We start from the raw sequence: 25,326 nt of genomic DNA, 5'->3' as shown, positions 1-25,326 counted from the left end.
TTGGATGAATATCTCATAATATTATCCAGGCTCTGAAACAATAACTCTCCTAATATATGGCAGAGGAGATTCAAATTACTCTTTGGGATCCTTGTAAAGCAGGGGACCTCTGGCTATAGAGGCCCCTAAGGCAGCTGTGGAGAATCAACCATCTTTTGAACAAAGGACTCAAGATTGCCCTTGCCCTTGTCTTACAGGTCCTGTGACTTGAAGCATGGGTGTGATTTTCTGCAACAAATGGGGAGGGGAGGAGAGTATAAAATTGTGTACATTTCTAAAAACAAAGCCAAAAAAGGGGAAATTTTTTTTAAAAAGAGGCTATATTTCCAACAGATTGATTTTAAATAAAAGTCTGGAAAAGACAGGATGACCTTGGAGTTTTCTGGGAAGAAATAGAACATATTCCCTTGTCCCCCTGATGGCCTAAGTCCTGGAAACTCAGTTCTTCCTAGAGGCACAGTGCCTGAATGAGTGATGAGTGAAAACTGTTTAAGACTTGTCCACCACAGCAAATGCTTTTTATCAAGAAAAGGAGAAATTCCTTTGCACTTAGCAAAAATCACAAAATGTACAAGAACTTTTTATTGCTGCTATTTTTGCTGTGGTTTAAATAACATAATTCGAAACAACTAAGACCATATGGAGAACACATGTCAGTACCTTATAGACCAATTATACAGGGTTTTCTACTTTGAATTTTCATTAATGCTATAAGTCAAATAAGAGTAATTTCACCAATTATAATAGCATCATGTTGTAAGAAAAGAATTTTAAAAAAAAAAAGATCTGTAAGTTTGATTAAGTATTCCAATTAAATCTATTGCTATAATACCAAAATATATCTTCCTTGGCCTAATCATATAAGGAATTTAAATTAACTGTCTAATAATAAAACCTCCATTAATCTTAATTTCTCAGTATAATGTGTTGTTGGATATAAACTGGTCTGAGTTGGATAATTCTTTTTTTCCAGGTTTTCTAAAGTAAATTATAACATTTTATCCCTTGTGCATTAGAGATTAGAAATTTCATATTAAAACCCACTCTTCATTCCACATACCAAAAGAATATACTTTTGAAATTACAAGGAGCCCTAAAGATCTAATCCATTCACTTCTCTTCCTTCTAGCACCACCATCTGAGTCCCCACTACAATCTTTTCTCCCAACTGCGCTGGCTCTTTCCTTTGTTCTCTAGCATATAACCAGAGTGATTTGCTCAAAAATGTGTTTGGCACTCAACCCATGTCCAGTCATCCCATCCATCTGCCAACGTCCTCCATCTCACAAAAGACTCATCTTAAAATTCTCCAGTGTTTTTCCACCATGTTTATGACAAACCTAAAACTCCTTAACTCAGCCCGCAAGGCCCTAAAAAAATAGGTCTCCACCTTCATCTCAGACCACACTCGCCTTGACTCCCAGACTTGGCCTCATTGACCATCTTTAAGTTCCTGGCACTCCCTTTGCTGCATCAAACTTCAGCTTACACTTCCTTCTGCCCAAAATATTCTTTCCTTCTTTGCCCAGCTGACTGATAGTTCAAGGTACTTTTTCAGAGATGGCAATGCCCTATGTTTTGAACAAATCCCCAGTAGCTTCTATTTCAATTTTTTGCTGATAGGCTTGTCTTAATGAAACCCTTACTCCAGCCCCACTGACTAAAACAGTACTTTCCACAAAGTTGGTATGAGACATGATTGTGTTCAAAATACTATTTTAGTTCTGTTATTGGAGTCATGAGAGGAAACTGCTTTGAATAAATGTAAAGCTAATGTTCACATATACCAGGTTTTCAACTTGTAATATACCTGAACCTCTTTATCCTATGAAGGAGCAGAAGCATGAATGCAAAGTGAGATGCAGATGGGGAAATGTGCTACACTCATGTGTGTGTGTGTGTGTGGTGGTGGGGGGGGACATAACCAGCTAGTGTGGAAGGCTTACTGAGCCTAGTCTTGAGAAATCTGTCATTACCCTGTGCCACAGTTAAATGGGCCCCCATTAGGAAATGGACCTCATATTGTTTGATGTCCTGAATTGGAAGTACATCTAAAGAAGCCAGGCCTACCATCAACCTAAACCTTGAAAATCAGGTGTACTCAGGGGTAACAAGGAGAAGGTGAAGTAGGAGGAGAAGGAGGAGGAGGAGACGAAGTTTTCCTTTTCTTCTACTGAATCTGAGGAATGAGGTCCTGAAGCTTTTCTAAGAGCTAAGACGTTTGTAAAAGGGCCTCTGATGTCTTATCAATGTTTACTTATCTTTCTTAGTTAATGTTGGTGGCAAGAGAGGGTAGATAGATAAACCTCGTATCATTGTTCTAGTGTCTCTTAAATGAGTTGGCAAAAGGTCTGGGAATGTAGGTCAATAGACCACATTTTTTTCTCAGTAATTTAATAAAGACTGTTTAAAGTGTCTATAAAGACTAGCAGTAAATTGACTTGTAAATTTATTGAGTGCTTCTGAGTGCTGCTTTAGAGTCATGTCTTAAAGGAATATGTCAAATAATGAACTTGGTGGTGAAATATTCACATGCATTTGTTTAAGTTGTACAGAAAAACTGAGATAATTTACTTCTTCTTTGAAAGCATATGGTAAATATTATTTGAATAAAAGATTATTGAAAATCAGGTTTATCTGAACCCAAGAACACATTCTATTTTAACTTTAGTATAAAATGAGTGTCTGTCAGGAGCAGAGGATGCTCAATAAATGCTACTAACTAGACTATGCTGACAACACAAAGTTTACTAATGGAAATTGGAATTTTTTTAAATTTTAACATTTTTAATTTCCAGTCTTTCATAATTTAGCTAATAAACTTTTCTGCTTGTTTTAGAATTTGCAAAATGTTTATTGTAAAATGAGATTTGTACAGATCATTAGCAAAAATAAAAGTCTCCAATGTCAAGTTTGATAACTAGTCACCTGATAACTGAAATCAGTAACTCTTGGAATAAAAATGTCAATAGCTAATAAAAATAAAAGCATTCAGTTGTAATAAATGATACTACACATGCACTTAGGCCTTTAACCTGAGCTACAGCTCAGCTTGTCATTTTTTAAATCATCCTTAAGAATAGCATAAAACTGAAAATTAAATGAGTTTTCAATCATACCAAGGAAAGATCTATTAAAACACAGTTATTACTTTTATACACCAATAATGAACTCTCAGAAAAGGAAACAAACAAACAAAAAAATCCATTCACAATTGCTTCAAAAAGAATAAAATGCCTGGAAATAAATTTAAGCAAGGAAGTAAAAGACTTGTACTCAGAAAATCATAAGACACTGAAAAAAATGAAGAAGATACAAATAAGTGAAAGCATATATTGTGTTCATGGACAGGAAGGATTAACATCATTAAAATGTCCATACTACCTATGGACACAATTCCTATCAAAATACCAATGGCATATTTCACAGAACTAGAACAAATATTCCTAAAATTTATATGGAACCACAAAAGACCCTGAATAGCAACAGTGATCTTTTTTAAAATATATTTTTATTGACTTCTGAGAGGAAGGAAGAAGGAGAGAGAGATGGAAACATCAATGATGAGAGAGAACCATTGATTGGCTGCCTCCTGCATGCCCTCCACAGGGGATCGAGTCTGCAACCCAGGCATATGCCCTTGACCAGAATCGAACTGGGGACCCTTCAGTCCACAAGCTGATGCTCTATCCAATGAGCCAAACCAGCTAGGGTGCAATAATGATCTTGAGAAAGAACAAAGTTGGAGGAATCACGCTACCTGATACCAAACAATACTACAAGACCATAGTTATCAAAACAAAATAGTACTGGCTTAACAATAGACATATAAATCAATGAAACAGAATAGAGAGCCCAGAAATAAACCCACACCTTTATAGTCAATTACTATTTGACAAAGTAAGCAAAAACATATAATGGGCTAAAGACAGTCTATTCAATAAATGATGTTGAGAAAATTGGACAGATATGTGCAAAAAAAATGAAACTAGATCACTTTCTTACACTGCACACAAGAATAAATTCAAAATGGGTTAAAGATGTAAACGTTAGACTTAAACCATAAAAATCCTAGAAGAGTCCAGCCTGCATGGCTCAGTGGTTGAGCACAGACCTATGAACTAGGAGGTCATGGTTTGATTCCAGGTCAGGGCACATGCCCATGTTGCCAACTTGATATCCAGTGTTGGGTGTGCAGGAGGCAGCTGATCAATGATTCTCTCTCATCGTTGATGTTTCTATCTCTCTCTCTCCCTCTCCCTTCCTCTGAAGTCAATAAAAATATATATTTTTTAAAAATCCTAGAAGAAAACATAGGCAGCAAAATCTCAGACAATTCTTGTAGCAATATATTTTTCTGATACATCTCCCCAGGCAAGGGAAACAAAAGAAAAAATAAACAAATAGGACTATATCAAACTAAAAAGGTTTTGCAGAGCAAAGGAAATCATGGACAAGATGAAAAGACAACCCACTGAATGGCAGAACATATTCGCCAATGATACATCAGATAGGAATATCTAAAATTTATAAAGAATTTATAAGATTCAACACCAAAAAACCAAACTACCCAATTAAAAGGGTAGCAAAGGACCTGAAAAGACACTTTTCCAAAGAGGACATACAGATGGCCAATAGACATATGAAAAGATGCTCAATGTCACTAATCATCAGAGAAATGCAAATTAAAACCACAACGAGATATCACCTCAGACCTGTCAGAATGGCTATCATCAATAAATCATCAAACAAGTGTTATTGAGGATATGGAGAAAAGGGAACTCTTATATACTGTTGGTGGGGATGCAGATTCTCCATTGTGGAAAGCAGTATGGAGTTACCTCAAAAAATTAAAAATGGAACTGCCTCATGACCCAACAATTCCATTTCTAGGAATTTATCTGAAGAAACACTAATTTGAAAGAATATATGCATCCCTATGTTCATTGCAGTGCTGTTTACAATAGCCAAGATTTGAAAGAAGCCCAACTGCCCACCAGTAGATGAATAGATAAAACAGCTATGGTTCACTTATACAATAGAATACCACTTGGCCATAAAAAGGAAGAATATTCTACCCTTTGGGACATCATGGATGCACCTGGAGAACATTATACTAAGTGAAATAAGCCAGTCAGAGAAAGACAAATACCATATGATTTCACTCATATGTGGAATTTAATGAACAAATTGAACTAACAAGTAAAATAGAGACAGACTCATAGATAGAGAGCAGGTAGACAGCTCTGGTGTGTGTGTGTGGAGGTGGGGAAGGGTATTGGAGGAGGTGGAGCAATTGAGCAAAAATGAAAATAAAAGAGAATGAACTCATGGACACAGATAACAGTGTAGTGATTGTGGGGTGTGTGGGTGAAAGAGAGTGTTAGAGGGACATATGGTAATGAAAAAAATATAAAATAAAATAAAGAAAAAATTATGCTATTTCAAAAAAATGTGGCTATTACCATCACATATGGTATCCACAGAGTAATTTCAAAGATATTTTTTTTTTAGAGAGGAAGTGAGAAGGAGAGAGAAATAGAAACATCAATTAAGAATCATCGATCAGCTGCCTCCTGCATGTCCTCCACTGGAGATCAAGCCCGCAACCCTGACCAGAAATCAAACCATGATCTCCTGGTCTATAGGTCCATGCTCAAACACTGAGCCACACCCACCAGGGCAAAGGACATTTTTTGATGATGTGGAGATACAGAGCAGTTAAAATTTTTTCTAATAGCAACAAATTAATCATTTCTAAGAAGACCAAAATTATCTATTTTATCTATAATTTCAGACTACTACAAGCAGATTTCAGATTTATTAATATAATATAAATTTTAGGAGAAGGAAACATTAAAACATTATGCTCCATATTTTATTTGGCCATTCAGCAGATTTTCCTATATAATAAAGAGGTAATATGCAAATTGACCCTCACACCCTCGCATCACAAGATAGCCACCCCCATGTCGTCACAAGATGGCTGGCAGGGGAGGGCAGCTGAGGCGGGCAGGCCTGCAGGGGAGGGCAGTTGGGGAAGACCAGGTCGGCATGGGAGGGCAGTTGGGGGCGACTGGGCCGGCAGGGGAGGGCAGTTGGGGGCCATCAGGGGAGGGCAGTTGGGGGCAATCAGGCCTGCAGGGGAGGGCAGTTGGGGGCTCTATCCCCAGCGGGGAGCATGCAGGAGGCAACCCAATGATGTTGATATTATTCTCTCTCATGGATGTTTCTATCTCTCTCCCTTTCCCTTCCTCTCTCTCTTAAATCAATAAAAACATTTAAAAAAAAGAACTAGAAGTCCTGAAATTTGAATATTCTTCCCAAAATGGCAGCTGGACATTTAAAAATAATCCAATATAATAAAAGGTTAATATGCAAATCAACCAAATGACAGAATGATCAGTTGCTATGACGCACACTGACCACCAGGGGGTAGATGCTCAATGTAGGAGCTGCCCCCTGGTGGTCAGTGCACTCCCACGGGGGAAGTACTGCTCAACCAGAAGCCAGGCTTACGGCTGGTGAGTTCAGTGGCAGTGGCTGCAGTGCTGGGGATGTCTGACTGATGTGGGGAGTGGGCCTAAGCCGGCAGTCAGACATCCCCCCAAGGGCTCCCAAACTGCGAGAGGACCCCCCTCGCTGAGTGCACAAATTTTGTGCACCAGGCCTCTACTAATTAATAATATTAATAATAATAATAATAATAATGTATAGCCTGGCCAGTGTGGCTCAGTAGTTAAGCGTCGACCCATGAACCAGGAGGTACCAGTTCAATTCCTGGGCAAGGCGCATGCCCAGGTTGTGGGTTCATTCCCCAGTGTGGGACGTGCAGGAGGCAGCTGATCAATGACTGTCTTATCATTGATGTTTCTATCGCTTTCTCCTTCTCCTTTCCTCTCTGAAATCAATAAAAAGAAATTAAAAAATAAATTTAAATTAGTTTAATATTTTCAAAAGAGGAAATGCTGCTTTTAAAAAGAACTGGCTCCAGGGTAGAGTTAAAATTGTTTCCAGAAGATTATTCCCAGATTAATGGTATATGAAACCTCAAATTGTCCCCTCAAAACCAAAGAAAACAGGAAAGAACCTGATTTAAGGACCTAATTTCTGACAGAGAAAGGTATTATGTGACTATGAACTAAAGATACAAAATACTTCTTATATAAAAGTGTCTATTTCCTTAAATATGAGCCTACACAGGAGGCCTCAGAGACTGCTTTTCCCTTCACACTTTCAAAACCATCTATTCAAGAGTATTTCATTATTTTTATAATTTTATATTTATACTTTATAAATAAATTAAATTTTAAGTACTCTCTTTGTGATCATGGACAAGTTATGGAATCTATCCCAGCCTATCTTTGTTTTATCACGGGGAAGATGGAGATCATAATTTATAGCAAGCCCCTACAATTACTAGGAAATTTAAAAGCTGTGATGTAAATAAAATGCAGTGGATGGCCCATAGGAAAAGATCAGTATCCTATAAAATATCTTGATAGTTTTTCTGTGCCCTTATGTTTTCAGTCTCCATGGCAGTTTTGATTGCATTATTTAAAGTCTTTATTACTTCCGTACAACAACAACAACAACAACAACAAAAGAAAAAGAAAATTTTTTTCTTTAGAAGCATTTCTTCATTACACTATTATTCCCCCAAAAAAATGCCTTTAGTCATTTTTATGCATAATGGACACACAAAAGGATCTTTAGGATCACTCAAATGCCAGAGAATTTAAACGCTTTTTCCCATTCCCATGCCTTATGAACAGAGAGAAAAGCTTTTATTTTATTTTCTGTTAAGTGATATTACTTCTAAGACCTGGGAAATATGAAAGCAGCTGAAAAGCACATGAAATAAATTATGCAGGCAACGGTCTTGACAACCAATACCAATATCAACTACATTTGATTTTGTCTAGTCAGTATATGAACCAGGCAGAACAGCGGACAGGAAGTTCCACTTTGTTGGAAACAAGGGAGTACTATTCAAAGGACCAAGGTGTTCGGGAATATACAGGATGTCCCCCCAAAATGTATACACACTTTGAATAATTATTAATTCCAATGGGTTAAATGTGAAAAGAAACATCAATTGAGCTATCAGCTGTTAAGTGTGTATACATTTTGGGGGGACACCCTATTATAACAGAGAGCTATATCACAGAGTATATGACAGGAAGAGAAGGGAACAATGTGCCTTTTCAACTAGTTTGCAAACTTCCTGGCCTAAATTATAGGACTGCAATTTTATTAGAGCTGTGATCGTTCTACTGGAGAAGACCACAGCCCTGTTTACTTTGGCCGTTTTCATGCCTTCCCTGCAGTATTTTTCTGAATGCTAACTGCTATTCACATTAAAAAACGAGCACATCTCAAAGTCTAAGAAAATAATGCCAAAGGGGTTTGGAATAAAACTCTTTAAAGTTCTTATAATACACATGAACCAGAAAACAGATGAAGCAGTTCCCACTTAAAAGAATCATGCTAATTACATGATGTAACCATTCTATTTCTGTAACCATACAGGACCTTGTATGCATTCTATGTATACAGGACAATCATTCAGGAATTGTCACTGTAACAAGCAAATGAAGGAAACAGTGATATGCTACAACAATTTTGGCATTAGCCCTTTGTTTTTATAGGCTTTGAATTGGTAAGACTTGTCCTAATCCCAACATATGCCTGGGAAGTTATAGTATGTTTTGACTAATCAAGCTATGGCCAATGGTTGCACTGATAGGCCAAAGCACCCTTTTATATTTATTTACACAAGAATTAGATACTGATAATATAGCTTCAGCCAGAAAACTGCAGCCCTATAAATGTTCTCTGTGTATCCCCCCTGCTTAATTAAATATCACCATGACTGAGTTTTCTTGGAAATCACTCAGCTTGCTAAAGGGTAATGGAGATGAGACTTCATGGACTGGAATCAAAAGAAAAGTCTAAAAAGTTACAAGTTCAAATGAAAAAATGCTTTCATTATATTTAAGGGTGTGTTTTTTTTTCAAGTTATAACTAGCATTTCGGGTCCACATTCCTCCCCTGTGCCCCAAATCTATATACAGCCAAGTCCTAATTAGCATTGCCTGGAGGGAAACACAATTTAAGGTTCACAACTTTTCCAATTTCTTCAACCTAAGCACCCTTTTATATTTATTTACACAAGAATTAGATACTGATAATATAGCTTCAGCCAGAAAACTGCAGCCCTATAAATGTTCTCTGTGTATCCCCCCTGCTTAATTAAATATCACCATGACTGAGTTTTCTTGGAAATCACTCAGCTTGCTAAAGGGTAATGGAGATGAGACTTCATGGACTGGAATCAAAAGAAAAGTCTAAAAAGTTACAAGTTCAAATGAAAAAATGCTTTCATTATATTTAAGGGTGTGTTTTTTTTTCAAGTTATAACTAGCATTTCGGGTCCACATTCCTCCCCTGTGCCCCAAATCTATATACAGCCAAGTCCTAATTAGCATGGCCTGGAGGGGAACACAATTTAAGGTTCACAACTTTTCCAATTTCTTCAACCTTTCTATCCGTATTCACCTCAGCCCAGAGTAAACACACTTTTTTTGCTCTCCAAACAATTAGAAGCACTGATCATAAATTTTTAGCAAAGTCTGTTGTTTTCGCTTTATAAGAACAAAAATCACATCAACTTCAATATAAAAATAGGAGACAAATACAGAGGCCTTAACTTCTCATTTAAACATTTAGGATATTCTTGTAGCAATATTCAATGAGGTTAAGAAATATTCAGTGAAATTACTCTCTTCTTTTTTCTTTCTATTTCTTCTCTCTAGCTGCTTTAATATTAACTTAAAATAAAACTGTGTATAATCACAGCCATGTTCTTATTTTATTATCTAAAATGTGGAGCTTTTATTTAGAATTTTGCTATCAACTAAACATATAACCATGATCTTATTAAAAGTCTCATAACTAAATCGGCTGTACTATGCAGCTCTCATATGCAAATGAGGTTTGAACGTATTCTCTTCTGTCCTGGCCCACTTTCCTTTCAGGCTACTCAGCCAGGCTTACCCCACATCCTGGATTCTGGCTCTTCTTCTTCTTCCTCCTTTTTACCCCTAAGTGACAGCCCTAACTAAAACTGTCAAATAAATTATTTGGGTTTTTCAAAATAAGGAGGGCAAGTATGAATAGCACACAACCATTCAGCACAAACTGGCCATTCGTTTCTCATTCAGTTCTGTACTGCTTTCACAAAACCTTCCTGGAAGGGGGTGAAAGGATGGGAGATGCGACAACAATGAACTCGGGGGGATTAGTTTACTTTCTTCTTTGTTCACCTTTTATTAGCCCTCCTGATGTTTCCTTGATAGATCGTCTCTATTGTACATCTCTATGTACCTTTAGGAACTAATCTGCGTTTTACAAGCCTACTTTGTGTTCAGAGAATAACTTAAAAGAAGTTTGTTTTTGTGATGTGGTTAGCAACTTTTCATTATAATAACAATAGGAATGGAATTTAGTAAGGGTTCAAATTTACATCTCCTTTCACCTTCCCCTCTGTGATCCATTCACTAGGGAAGAACTGAAGGGAGATGTCTGGAAAACCATTCCCCACCCCCTCCTCTACCCCAATGAACATCTAACGCTCTACCCACTGAGCCAAACCAGTTAGGGCTAATAGTTACTTTTTAAAATTTTATCTTTATTGAAAGTAGTACAGGTGTCTCCCCCTTTTTCCCTCATTGACCCTCCCCCTCCCCAGCTCCTGCCCTACCCCAGGCCTTCACCACTCTATTGTCTGTGCTAATAGTTACTTCTAAAGCCATAAGATTTCAATCAAGCCTTTCTGTGCACTTTACATTTACATTAATTAAAAGTAATGACAATATTAGTGCCAAGTTACCATAATTTTTTGAAACAAGGACCAGCATTGGTAGGATCCAGCAGGGGAAGGAAAGGATACACTATAAGAACTCTAACTATTTTCCCTCCGTTTCCCATCTATTACCTGGTTGGGGGAAGGAAGGAAGGAACAAATAAAAATGTTTTGTGTGGCTTTTTTGTTCTTTCGTTTTTTAGTGTGCTCTTTTTCTTTCAATGATTTTTTAAAAATCTGTACATGCCCTAGCTGGTTTGGCTGAGTGGATAGAGTGTCAGCCTGCAGACTGAAAGGTGCTGGGTTTGATTCCAGTGATGGACATGTACCTCCTTGCAGGCTCAATCCCCAGCCCTGGTCAGGGTGCATGTGGGAAGCAACCAATTGATGTGTCTCTCTCACATAGATGTTTCTCTATCTCTGTTTCTACCTCTCCCTTCCACTCTCTCTGGAAATCAATGGAAAAATATCCTCAGGTCAAGATTAACAAAAAGTAAAAAATAAAAACATGTAAAAAGAAATGGATAATCCCTACAATTGGATAATCCTTCCATATGCCCATCACAGATGGAAAATACTGTTTTGAACCATGGTTGGTTGAATCCATTGATGCAATACCAGGGGATATGGAGAGACAACTGTATTTTTCTAATCTGTGCATAAGTGGACCCACAGAGTTCAAACCCAAGCTGTTCAAGAGTCAACTGTATATGTGTGTATTTTACTCCACAAAGTAAATGAGATAAAAGGTCATTGTTTACTCTGATAATATCAGTTTGGTGGAATGATGGGTCTAAAAGGAAGTTTAAAATATGTTCCTTTATCTGCAATTGGCTCTGAAAAACTCAGGTGCAAGGTAGATAATGGATACACAGGTATTCATTTCACAATTCTTTTTATTTATGTTTAAATTTTTCCATAATAAAAAATTTAAAAAAATAAAAGAATGGATTCAAGAGAAAATAAGAGGAGGGAAAATGGAGACAGATCAGAAAAAAAAAACAACAACAACATAGGCAACTCTTTCAAAAGTTTGGTCTAAAGAAAAGGAGAGAAATAGGATGGTAGCTGGAGGGTATCTGAGATCCAGAGATAATATTTTGTTTTTTAAGATGGGAGAATGACCCAGAAAAGAGGGGGGAAGCATTAAAGATGGAGCAGAGATTGGGGGCCAACTACTAGGGAGAGAAGTTTAAGTGGGTGAGGGACGGGGAGGATTATGGAAATAGAATGGCAGGAAATAGGCAAAATAGTCCAGGCCAAAATGACAGAGCCTTAAATCCCCCTGAGTGAGGCTGGATTTTACTCAGATGACAATATTGGGAAACATCAAAGGATTTTAAGCAGGGGAATGGCATGTTAGGTTTGTGCTTTAGATAACAACAGCTATCTAAGATGGGATTTAATTTAGAATGGGAACTGACTCCTACTGCTCAAATTTGGTATGTCTTATAGGACACCAAGACCTGCAGTGGATGGCATTTTACTTCTTTTTGAAAATCCTTTGAGTGTCAACAAATAAAGTTTGCCTCACACAATAATATCAACATTCATTATGTCACTACACAAAGTGTAATGGTTTCTGTAGTTTAATATAGGAAAATTGGTATTTCATCACTGTTTTAAGTTGTATGTATTTAACTTCTAATGAGAACAAACATTTCCATATGTATATTTATTTGTGTATTTCTTTTTCACTGCACACCTTCTATTTGGTGGGCTGTAGAAAAGTGTGTAGACATTACTTGTAAGCTTTAATTTTTTTTTTTTTTGAGGAAAGAAATATACATACATTAACATAGTATAGAGAAAGTAAGAAAAAATCTGGACCTATTTTGGGTTACTTGCAATTTGGGGATAAAGCTTTGGTGTAGTCCTCAAAAAAAAAAAAACAACCTACATATATATTACTCAAAAATATTAAAATCATTGTTCCTATTAAACAGCTATCTAAATGAGGGAAATACAATATATTTGTTGCTGTAATGCAGGAGTAAGTAAACTTTTTCCATAAAGGGCCAGATAGTAAATATTTTAATCTTAACAATCCATATGGTTTCTGTTGCAACTATTCAATTCTGCTTTTGTATTGAGAAAGCAACCATAGACATTACTTAAACAAACATGGCTGTACTCTGATAAAATTATATTAATGGACACTAAAACTTGAATTTCATATAATTTTCACATCATGAAATAATATTCTTCTTTTATTTTGTCCATTATTTAAAAATGTAAAAATCATTCTTTGCTCATGGATTATACAAAAAATAGGCCCATAGTCTTAAGTTTGCTTACCTTTCCTATAATGACTTAATCATCTCTTTTTTAAGAATAAGCATTTCAGAAGGACTCAACAGCCCTTCTATTCCCCAAATGAAGATAGCATCATAAATACTACATACTAAATGACAAATTAAAAAGAGCACATGACCATATATGCCTGAAAGTTGAAGGTAGCATTGAATTCGATCATACAAGTAATTCACAAGAATTCATTTTTTAAAATAAAAAAGCTTGTCTAATATTCAAATACTTGTTTTTAATTACATTAATGTATTTACTTGGCAGCTAAACAATGGTAATGGACAAAGCCCTGGAAATAGAGTTCACAGCTTTGATATGAGCTTGCTGTGTAATTTGGGCCAATCATTTAAACTCTCTTGACTTTCATCTCATCTATAAAATAATGCCATTAAACCATATTATACCTAAACATCCTTCCAGCTATGACTTCTTTCAAGTCATATTGATTTACAGCACAAAATATTTAACTTAGCCTATATTTTTTAAATGTATGGGTCCTGAGTAGGTAGAACATTACTTAGTCATATTTGTCTTTGGTCACCACTGATTCTGACTCCAAGTACCTAGAACATAGTAGGGACTTAATAAATGTGTTAAATAAATAAAAATACATAAATTATCTCACTTTACAAAACAGTATATAAAAAGCAAGTTAAATAAAATTATTCATTTAGCAAATATTTTCTGGACAACAACTATGTGCTAGACACTGAAACTAGACAGACACCAAAAGTAATAAGACAACATACCTTTCCTGGAAATTTCACAGTCTGGTGAACTTAAGGGCAGAATGGAATTGGGGCGCAAGGTGGTGGTAAAATTATTTATGCCAATTTTGCCTTTTTTTTTTTTTTTAATATATTTTATTGATTTTCTACAGAGAGGAAGGGAGAGAGACAGAGAGCTAGAAACATCGATCAGCTGCCTCCTGCACACCCCCCACCGGGGATGCGCCCGCAACCCAGGCACATGCCCTTGACCGGAATCGAACCCGGGACCCTCCAGTCCGCAGGCCGACGCTCTATCCACTGAGCCAAACCGGTCTTGGCCAATTTTGCCTTTTATTTTCCCTTTATTATTCCAACATAAACACTTTATTTTTTAAAATATATTTTTACTGATTTCAGAAAGGAAGGGAAAAAGAGAGACAGATAGAAACATCAATGATGAGAAAGAATCATTGATCAGCTGCCTCCTGCACGCCCCCTACAGGGGATCGAGCCCGCAACCTGGGCATGTGCCCTTGACTGGAATGGAACTTGGGACCCTTCAGTCTGCAAGTAGATGCTCTATCCACTGAGCCAAACCAGCTAGGGCAACACTTTATAAAAAGATGGAAATCTGAAATAAAAGACTGTTTCTATGTCTCTAGTCCATGTCTTTAGAAATGAATAAATATTATTTGCTATCATTTGTTCTCTCCCTAGCACAGTGTCTTTTTCATATGTACAAACACAAACACATGCACACTCTCGTGGATCTTCCAATTCATGACCTTTTATTTGTCATGTCTAAAAATGTTAATTAGCTTATTAATAAGTCAGGATTATTACATAATGAGAATCCCAGGTATTGAAAAAGGTATAATAGACAAACACAAAAAGTGTTAGCTCTAGATTATGAAGCCTACTATCATTATGTGAGCATAATAACAAACAACAGACTAACCTGACCAGAGCATAGCAATGGCATTGGAGGATCTGGAAGGCAGAGTATACAAGGACTGCTGATGGTGGATAAATAGATACAGTCAAAATTCCTTCTAATGGCCCTAGCTGGTTTGGCTCAGTGGATAGAGCATCAGCCTGAGGACTGAAGGATCCTGGGTTTAATTCCGGTCAAGGGCACATGCCTGGGTTGTGGTTCAATTCCCAGTAGGGGGCGTGTAGGAGGCAACCAATCAATGATTCTCTCTCATCACTGATGTTTCTCTCCCTCTCTCTCTCTCTCTCTCTCTCTCTCTCTCCCTTCCTCTCTGAAATCAATAAAAATATATATTTTTTAAAAATTCTCTTGATGCTTCTTTACTTAGTGAAATAGTATATAAGCAAGGTTAAAACTGAGAATGAGTAGCAAGAAGGGGGAAAGGTGTTGAAAGTTGGAGAGGGAAAAGAATAATAAAATAATCACCTTGGATTTTTTTTTTCTCAAATAACCTCTGAAATAATTGTTTAAAACCATGTCCTCACACATTTTTTAAGTTGACACTCAAAATTCTTCATTATGACTTTAAAAAGTTGCTACACATATCATGCTTGGTACATTGTAAATGTAGATATCTTAAATAAAACCTTCATATTATTTTTTCTTAATGTAGACACTGGAATCACTAAGTACAATTTACAAAAATTAAAAGTATGACTCATACAAATAAAAAGCGAGCATATGCCAAAGATTTATTTAAATAATTAATGAGGGAACCAGCAGAATGGTAAACTGGGTTCAAAGGATTATTGGAGAGAGTGTTCATAGGTTCTAAGATGAAGAATGATGACATAAGGTTGTTAAATTAGATATAAAATTCGTTATTGTCATACAGGGCAATAAAAATGTAACTTTTGAGCTATCTTTTCTCATTCACATCTCTACTAGACAAAAATTATTCACATTTCTACCAGACAAAATTCATTTGCAATGCTATTGAAGAATCTTTGCAATGCCATTAGTTTTTCTGCAATTTAGCATCTGCCCTTAAATAATTATAAATTATTTTGATTAATAGTAAATAGGTCAAAAAAGGTACATATCCTTAGAAAATTATGTAACTCATGTTTAAGCCTGCTAGACAATGCTCCAATATGACACTGAAAAGCCATTGTTTATTCTTTTGCCTGTTTGCCTGTGTCAGATGTCTTATTTCTTATCAAAATTACATAATAATCTGATATCCAAAATTATTTATTTTAAAAATACATTTACTCTTCTTTAACAGAATAATTTACATTTTTCTTCTTTTCCTTGGCATAGTGTTTTTATTTATCTTCCCCATATTCTAGTTTAATATGTATTTTTCTGTCTGACTATTCTTCAGTTAGTATTTCTACAATATGAATGAGAAAACAAATAAGTAACTGAGTTGAAAGAATGAAACATCAAATATAATAACTCATACTGTAGTAAATAACCTTTGAACCACACAGTCTTTAGTCTACAGGATTATAATTTTAGATGCTTTCCTGAAAAAAATTATCGTGAAGAGATATGAGCATTCCCTTGTTCATTACAGCATTATATACAACAGCCAAAATGAGGGAGAAACCTAAATGTCCATTGACAGATGAATGAATAAAGAAAGTGTAGGACAGCTCTGACCGGTTTGGCTCAGTGGATAGAGTGTTGGCCTGCGGACCGAAGGGTCCCGGGTTTGATTCCAGTCAAGGGCATGTACCTTGGTTGCGGGCATATCCCCAATGGGATGTGTGCAGGAGGCAGCTGATCAATGTTCCTCTCTCATCGATGTTTATAACTCTCTATCCCTTTCCCTTCCTCTCTGTAAAAATCAATAAAATATATTTTTTTAAAAAAAGAAAGTGTAGGACATACATACAATAAAAGATTTTCAGCTTTTAAAAAGAAAGAAAATCTTTCACATGTGATAACAATGTGGATGAACTTTGAGGACATTATGCTCAGGGAAATAATTCAGTCATAGAAGGGTAATAGCCTCATGACTTCACATATATGAGGTGTCTAAAATAGTCAAAGAGTCAAAAAAAATTTTTAAAAAATAGTCAAATAGTCATTGCTCATGGAAGCAAAAAATAGAATTGTGGTTGCCCAGTGCTGGAGGGATGGTATAAAATTTCAGTTATTTGTCCTGGCTGGTGTGGCTCAGTTGGTTGAACATCATCCCATGCACCAAAAGACACCAGTTCAATTCCAGGTCAGGGGACATGCCTGTGCTGTGGGCTCAATCCCCAGGGGGGGTGGGGGGAGCATGCAGGAGGCAGCCCATTGATGTTCTCTTACGTTGATGTTTCTTCCTCTGTCTAAGATCAATTAAAAAAAACATTAAAATTTTTTCAGCTATGCAAGATAAATAAGTTCTAGAGATCTGCTATACAATACTGTGCCTGTAGATCTCAATACTATATGTTCACTTACAAATCTGTTAAGAGGATAAATCTCATTTTAAGTGTTTTTACTGCAATAAATTTTTTATAAATTCATCATGAGAAATATCCACTATGTTTTACTCTGGGTGGTCTTGGGCACAATACTTAACTCAGTGGGTTCCACTTCCTTTTCTGCAAAATTGAGATAAAATTTCCATATCATAGGATTTCTGCCAGAGTTAAATGTGAAGAGAGGAAAAATACTCAAATAAAGCCTGACACAGAGTAACCACCTGATAGTTATTATTCTTTTTATCTGCTTTAAATTATAGTATTATTGATAGTAAGATCAATATACAGCTGGTCTTCAAATCAAAGGAGATTTTTCAGTGACTAAGTTTTTCATTCCTATAAATTTCTAGTGAGCCTAAGAATCCATAAAAATTGTAAGTAAAAATCAGTTTTTACTTTTGCCCACAGTGATCTTGGCCCCACAGCTACAGTGAAGAACAGTAGAACCTGAGTGTTCTCCTGAGGCTGCAAGAAGCCCGAGTCACCCTTGCTTATCCCTGCGTCTCTCTATTCTAAATATTCCTCATAAAGTAATTCAGATGAGAATGACAGCTAAACAGAAGACACCTGGGAGCAGTTGTGGAAGTTGTTAGCCTCATATAAGCACAAGTAAACAGAGCAAATAACAGCTTGAAATATTTAGTTTAACCCTCCACGAATCTACCGGATGTGTGAGTCATTTGTCTTGTAATTACCTCCCAGCTCCTAGGCACAAATTTATCCTGCTTCAAACATTCCCCAGCAGAGCCCAGCAGGGCAGCTTTTTTTTTTTTTTCCAAAACATCTCGGTGCACTAAGAAGAAGAAGAAGAAGAAGAAGAAGAAGAAGAAGAAGAAGAAGAAGAAGAAATGTTTCCAAAACTTTTGTGCAACCACATATGTAATAAAGACAAATTTGTAATTTTTTCCAACCATTTATCTCTACTCAGTATTCCACAAGAGAGAATATTGTCATTGAAATCAAGTGATGCAAAATAGAGATTATAAAATGTGTGCTTATTTGAGCTCTCTTACTAATGTGAATATTAAAACTTGGGAGGAATCCAAATACTTTACTTTCACATTTGACTTAGCTGGAAGGCATTAAAGACTGCAGAGCTCGGCACCTGTTTGGTGACTTTTAATGAAAAGCAGGATCATCTCTCTTTAGCCATGAATTCAAACAATTTTAAGTTATTACCAGCCATGGGCCTGAAACACATTATGAAAAGTGTGGGTTTTGTGTTCTGGAATTTATATCATCAGCAATTCCTTGGAACTAGGGACTTGGGCTATATCAGAGAGAGGGACGCAATGACCTTGCATCCACCAAGACACTCATGAGAGCCCAATACAGCCAGCCCACATGCTGTATAATATGAGGGGCATAGGTGGGTGTTTCCTCCTATGCTCAGCCACACACACTCCTTTCTTGCATTTAAGACTCAAATTCTAGTCCAATACACAGATGTTATTTCTCCACATCTTACTGATTGATCACACACACAAAGCACACAATAATAAAAGTACTAGGTAATGTTTATGGTTATTTAGAGTTTATGGGATCCCTTTGTGTAAACTGTCTTAATACATGGCATATATTAGCTAGGCAACAGAGTTCTATTAAACCCATTTCCTCATTTTTTAGTATTTCACAGTGATCCTTCAAAAGAACATGGATAAGTAATGTACACATTTAATAGGTAATAAAAGTGGGGCTTCAATAGATTCCATGACTTTCTCGAGGTCATGCAAGAAAATGATGTTAGGTCTGTCTCAGCAGGTAAATACCAAGTAAGACTGTTATGGAAATGTTCTGTTAATATGCCTCATTAGGTCTGAGCACTTTAATTCTTACCTTTCATAAGTGGGAAGTATTCCTAACCTGGGCACAGTCCACCTCTAGGGAGGACAATCTGAAAGGAGAGGCTGAAGGAAAATGTAGGAATTGATATACTATGTGCTGTGGTGGAGACAAATCCCTACTAAACAGAGAAGGCAGGCATCAACATCACCTGTAGGAAACAGTGGGGAGGGACCTGGGTGTTTCAGGGAGCAGAGGACTGAGGAAATGGAAGTCACACTGCTGAGTTTCAAAGAGACATCACTATGCTCCAACATTTCTGGGAGACAACTGAAGTCAAAGGTCTGGAAACATAATCATTAGGTATTTGCAGTCAGAGTATCAAGCCTATTAAGGACCTCAGGAATCATGAAAAACTTAACGTTGCTCAATTCAGAGTGAGGTGCTATGTCCCCCTCGCTTCTGCCCAGTTAAAAATACCTCCGTTTTGTTCCTTCCTCTGATTGTCAAATCTTCTGTTCCTCCTCATACATCCCACACCGGGACAGGAAGAGGAAATAAGATTAATGGGTTGTGTTATCAAGAATTAAAGAAACTTAGTATTGCCCTTGACAGTCCGGATCTGTCTCTTGCTTCAACAGTGTTTGGACGGAACAGACCCAGGGACGCCCCTTCTTCCAGCCTCCGAACACCCTCCTGTGTCTTATCCAGTCACCACCTTCAGAACCCCCTCAGGGACCAGCCAACACACCATTTTTTTTCTACCTTAATTCCTTATTGCCATGAGCTCCCAAATTTGTCAGAATTATTCCACCAAGGTGGATCCAGGCTGCGGTCAACCGCCTGGCCAGCCTGCATCTGCGGGCCTCCTACACCTACCTCTCTCTGGACTTCTATTTCGTCCAGGACCATGTGGCTCTCCAGGGCGTGGGCCACTTTTTCCAAGAGTTGTCAGAGAAGAAGCCTGAGGGTGCTGAGCATCCCTTAAAGTTGCAAAACAAGCGCGGTGGCCACATTCTCTTCCAGGACGTGCCCACTCATCATTCCCAAGATGAGTGGGCAAAACTCAGGACCCCATGGAAAGCGCCTTGGCCTTGGAGAGAAACCTGAACCAGGCCCTTTTGGAGCTGCAGGCCCTGGGTTCTACCCGCGCAGACCCTCATCTCTGTGACTTCCTGGAGAACCACTTCCTGGATGAGGAGGTGAAACCAATCAAGAAGATAGGTGACCACCCTGGCTGGTTCGGCTCAGTGGATAGAGCACTGGCCTGCAGACTGAAGGGTCCCAGGTTCGATTCCGGTCAAGGACGCATGCCCGGGTTGCGGGCTCGATCCCCTGTCGGGGGCGTGCAGGAGGCAGCCAATCAATGATTCTCTGTCATCATTGATGTTTCTATCTCTCTCTCCCTCTCCCTTCCACTCTGATATCAATAAAAATATATTTTAGAAAAAGAAGAAGAAGATGGGTGACCACCTGACTAACATCTGCAGGCTGGCCGGCCCCCAGGCTGGGCTGGGCAAGTATCTCTTGGAAAGGCTCACTCTCAAGCAGGACTAAGAGCCTTTGGAGCCCAGAAGCCTTTGAGAGGCCCCTCTTCATCCCCCTGGTGTCTGGCTTTTACCTGAGCCTCTCCCTGAAACTACTAGCCATTCTTTCAACCACCCTGAAGCCCTCTCCCATGCATTGGACCAAATGAAACAATAAAGCTTTTTGCAGGGGAAAAACAAAGAATTAAAGAAACTGGACATCTTATAAGATTATGTTCACACACTGTCATTCACCAGTCACTGCTGCCTCAACTTGAATGTAATTTAAAATATAGTAGGACTGCCATTAATAGTAAAAGCCAGGATTTTGCTCATTAGGTCCTGCACTGAGTGCTTTACCTGCATACTAATTTATTCCTCACATCTTTCCTATTACTTTATCCCTACTTACAGAAAATAAATTTAAAAGCAACACAGTTAACATGTGTTAGAATTAAATTTTGCATCCAATCTTTCTGAAACCAGATTTTATAGGGCTCTTAACTACTATATTATACTGTTTTTATTGAAATGAATGGGGTGTCTAAAAAATAAGTGAAAAGAGAGAAGGAGAATAGAAAAGAAAGAAATGCAAGATCTTATGCACATTCTTTTTAAAAGGCGAATTCCATTCCCATGTGAAATATGTAGATTATGTTTCCTGCCATACACACATGATGTCACTATAAATGATGTCGCTAAAACATTTTCTACACTGCATGCATGTCTGCCCCAGCAGTTGGGTGAACTTGGTACCCACCTGGGACCACTGCCACTGATGGTTTGGAGGAGATGAAGACTCTCTAGTGCCCTCCTCTACTTAATTTCCACTGGAAAATAATATCTTATTTCTCACTGCAAGTTGCAGTTTTTAATGCTTACTGTTTTAGTTTCAAGAATCAAAATATGTAATGCACAAAGAATAAATAGAAAGGTATAAACATTGTCTTCAATGATTCTCTCATTTCTCCCTCCTTCTCCCTCTCCCTTCTTCTCTGAAATCAATAAAAATATTTTTTTAAAAAATTATTTTTATTGATTTCAGAGAAGAAGGGAGAGGGAGAAGGAGGGAGAAATGAGAGAATCATTGATCGGCTGCCTCATGTAGTCCCCCTACTGGGGATTGAGCTCACAACCCAGGCATGTGCCTGACCAGAAATTGAAAATGAGAAAAATGGGGAAAATTTTAAGGGAAAAGATACTCCAAAATATTTATAGTAGCTGCCTTTAAGTGTGTAGGATTATGAGTCATCTTTTTCTCTTCTTCTTTCTCATACTTCTATACTTTATGAGACAGTAAGTTTGAAGTAGGTGCAGAAAGACCTATGTTTTAAAATTCCAAAATCAAAAAGAAGGGAGCTCAGATGTTATTGGCTGGGGGCAAACCAGGAAACCAAACTACTATCATACATTCTCTTCTGTTGGTCAGGCAACCTTCATGGAGAATAATACAGGCAGTTTTCACAACATGATATAATAATAAATGAATTTAAATACTTTCTTGTGTTTGAACCCTAAGATTTCAGAGTAATAGAAATAATATGTAAGGGCCTTTTCAATACCCTTTTGCAGTTTATCATCTGAAAACCTGAACACGGTTTTCAAACCAAAGTAATTGATTCCTTGACACCAAGGTGTTTTAGTTTCTCAGGGTTTAACAAACTCCCTGAAATGAGTACTATTGGTCTAATGTATAAAGCACATAGATTGAAGCTTTATACATTTGCATAAATTAAACCTACCAGTCATTAATCCAGAGGTGACCTTTGTCAGTTGGTGGGTGTTCTCTGATTCTCTGAACACAAGAGAGTAGGCCTCTATTTGAATGGCTCCCTCAGTCTGGTATTTTGTGATCCACCTGACAGGTCTTCAGCACACAATGAGCCAGGCCTGGGCTGCATTCTCTGTTGTGTGTGGGCAGAGACAGAGTACTCTTGGGGGATTTAACCCTTGCCTTGGTTTATCGGGAGGTCAGGCAAATTAAATGCTTTCACAAAATAAGAAAAATAATTTCCCAACTACATTACAAAATAAACCGTTTCTCCTAAATTCAATATAGTTGAGTCATAAAACTGCTTTGTAGCATGGATGGTCAGAATATAAAAATATACATAAAGAAGATGTAATCTATTTTGGAATATGTCATTTCCCAATCTGGTAAAGGCCCTCAAAAGTTAGGTGTTTATGCCCTGACCAGTTTGGCTCAGTGGATAGAGCGTCGGCTTGTGGACTGAATGGTCCCAAGTTTGATTCCAGCCAAGGGCATATACCTTGATTGCAGGCACATGACTGGTAGGGGGTGTGCAGGAGGCAGCTGATCGATGTTTCTCTCTCATCGATGTTTCTAACTCTCTCTCCCTTCCTCTCTGTAAAAAATCAATAAAATATATTTTTTAAAAAATTAGGTGTTTATTGCAGAAATGATTAATTATATTGGGTTGTGTTTTTTAATCCTATAACTTTATTTTCCCCCTATTAAACATAAATGAGTTCCCTCGTGTACATGTTAACTTTTTTATATTTTGTTACTCAGAGTTAAGTTTTGGGGACTTACAATGGTTAGCATTTATGAACACAGGTTAAGGTATTATCATGCAATGTTATTTATAAGTATATACAGCAAAAGTCAAAGGGTTTGCTGCAGTGATAACAACGTCTTTAAATTCCCCTTCTCCCCACTCCGGAGTTCTTGCAGTGAAGCTTGGGTGCTCAAGTCTGATTGAACGGATAAATCCAGAACAGCAGATGGTAGAGTTCATGCAGATACTGTCTTGCCATTCATTCAATTATTGGTCAAGGATTTATTGAATGCCTACTATATACCAGGCACTATTCCAAGGTCTATGCATAGAATGAGGAGCATAAGAGACAACACCCCCACTTTCAAAGAGTTTATAATCTAGTGAGGAGAGACGCTTTAGACCAGCGGTTCTCAACCTGTGGGTTGAGACCCCTTTGGCAGTTGAACGACCCTTTCACAGGGGTCGCCTAAGACCGTCCTGCATATCAGATATTTACATTACGATTCATAACAGTAGCAACATTACAGTTATGAAGTAGCAACGAAAATAATTTTATGGTTGGGTCACAACATGAGGAACTGTATTTAAAGGGCCAGAAGGTTCAGAACCACTGCTCTAGACACATATATTAAATAATTTAAGACTGCATTAAATATCCCAAAGATAAGGAAACAGAACAATATGAGAGAATCTAAGTAGAGGGGTAGTTGAAACATTTTCTGACCTTATAGGGTCAGAAAATTAATCTCAGAGTTAACAGGAGAAAAGCATAAGTACACATTAATTTAACAAGTTTTATCTGACAGGGGAGCCTTCCCAAGAAAATAAAGACCCAAAGAAACAGTTAAACCTGAGTACTTTTAAGCTAGGTTTAATGAAGAGTGGGCAATTGTATAGAAATAAAATTTAAAAAGTCAGAGGGAAGAAAAGGCACTTAAAATTCCACTACATAGAGATAGCCACTAATAACCACAGCATAACGCTACATCTCCTTCCAGGATTTTTTCATATATACATATACATATTATGTGGTCTTTCTTTTGTTTGTTTCTTGTTGTCAAGGTGAGTTCATGATGTACATGCTATTTTGGAAGCTTAGGCAACCTTTAAGCAATTTCTTCTACTCTTCTCTCCCCCCTTCCTATGGAATTCTCTGTTTCACCTGAGCTCATGACACATTTATTTTGACATTCCTAATGTTTATCCATCCTTTCTACATGTCTAACATAGCAGAACTATGTTGTGTTAAGAGTAATTTCCATATTGATAAATCATCTACATAGTTGGAAATTGCAGTTAGCACAGTGGTTAGGAATGCGGACTCTGGGTGAGATGAGCAAATGATTAACCTCTCTGTGGCTCAATTTTATTGCTAGTAAAATGGAGAAATGATAGTTTCTAACTTTTAGTGTCGTTGTGGATAATGTAGAACAATGTATGTACTCATGGTGCTTGTCACTGTTAAAAACACACACACACACACACAAAAACAAAATTCAACCTAGTAAATTTGAAGATCTAATTGGCTTTATTAAGAGATTCATGAATGTGGCAGCCATCCCATCTAACAACTAGAAGCGTTCTCCAAAGAGTTGTACAAAATGGAAGGCTTTTATAGGATGAAGGGTGGGGCAAGAAAATATTATTTTTAGACCAGGACATCTTTTGGGGGGGAGGGAATGGCAAGAATTTTTATCATGGAAATTACCTCTTCTTCCTATGGGGGATGAGAGGACCCGTGTATCAGCACTGCTCAGAAAATTCCAGACTGGTTGATTAATTAAGATTATGTTTCTGGGAGAGGTTGAAACATCAATAAGATTAGGTATTAAATTTAGGTTTGGTATCATGGGCTTTAGCATAAGTGACACCATTTGGGGCATATGGTCTTCTCTTTAATATCACATACCATGAGCTCAGTAAATAGTTGCTATTCTTATTATTAACATATTTGTTATTGGTGAACTAAACTTTTCTGCCAAATGATAAAATATAAAGAATATTGATTTAACTTCCCATAAAGCAATATGCAGCACCTGTGGAAAGTTACTGTCTTATAAATATACTAGAGGCCCGGTGCACGAAATTCTTGCTCTGGGGGATGGGGGTGTCCCTCAGCCCAGCCTGTGCCCTCTTGCAGTCTGGGACCCCTCGGTCCTTACTGCCCACCTGCTCACTGCTCCTTAGCGCTGCCA

This window comes from Myotis brandtii, unplaced genomic scaffold (genome assembly GCF_000412655.1).
Source record: "Myotis brandtii unplaced genomic scaffold, ASM41265v1 scaffold136, whole genome shotgun sequence".
Classification (NCBI taxonomy): domain Eukaryota; kingdom Metazoa; phylum Chordata; class Mammalia; order Chiroptera; family Vespertilionidae; genus Myotis; species Myotis brandtii.
This window is presented reverse-complemented; position numbering follows the sequence as displayed.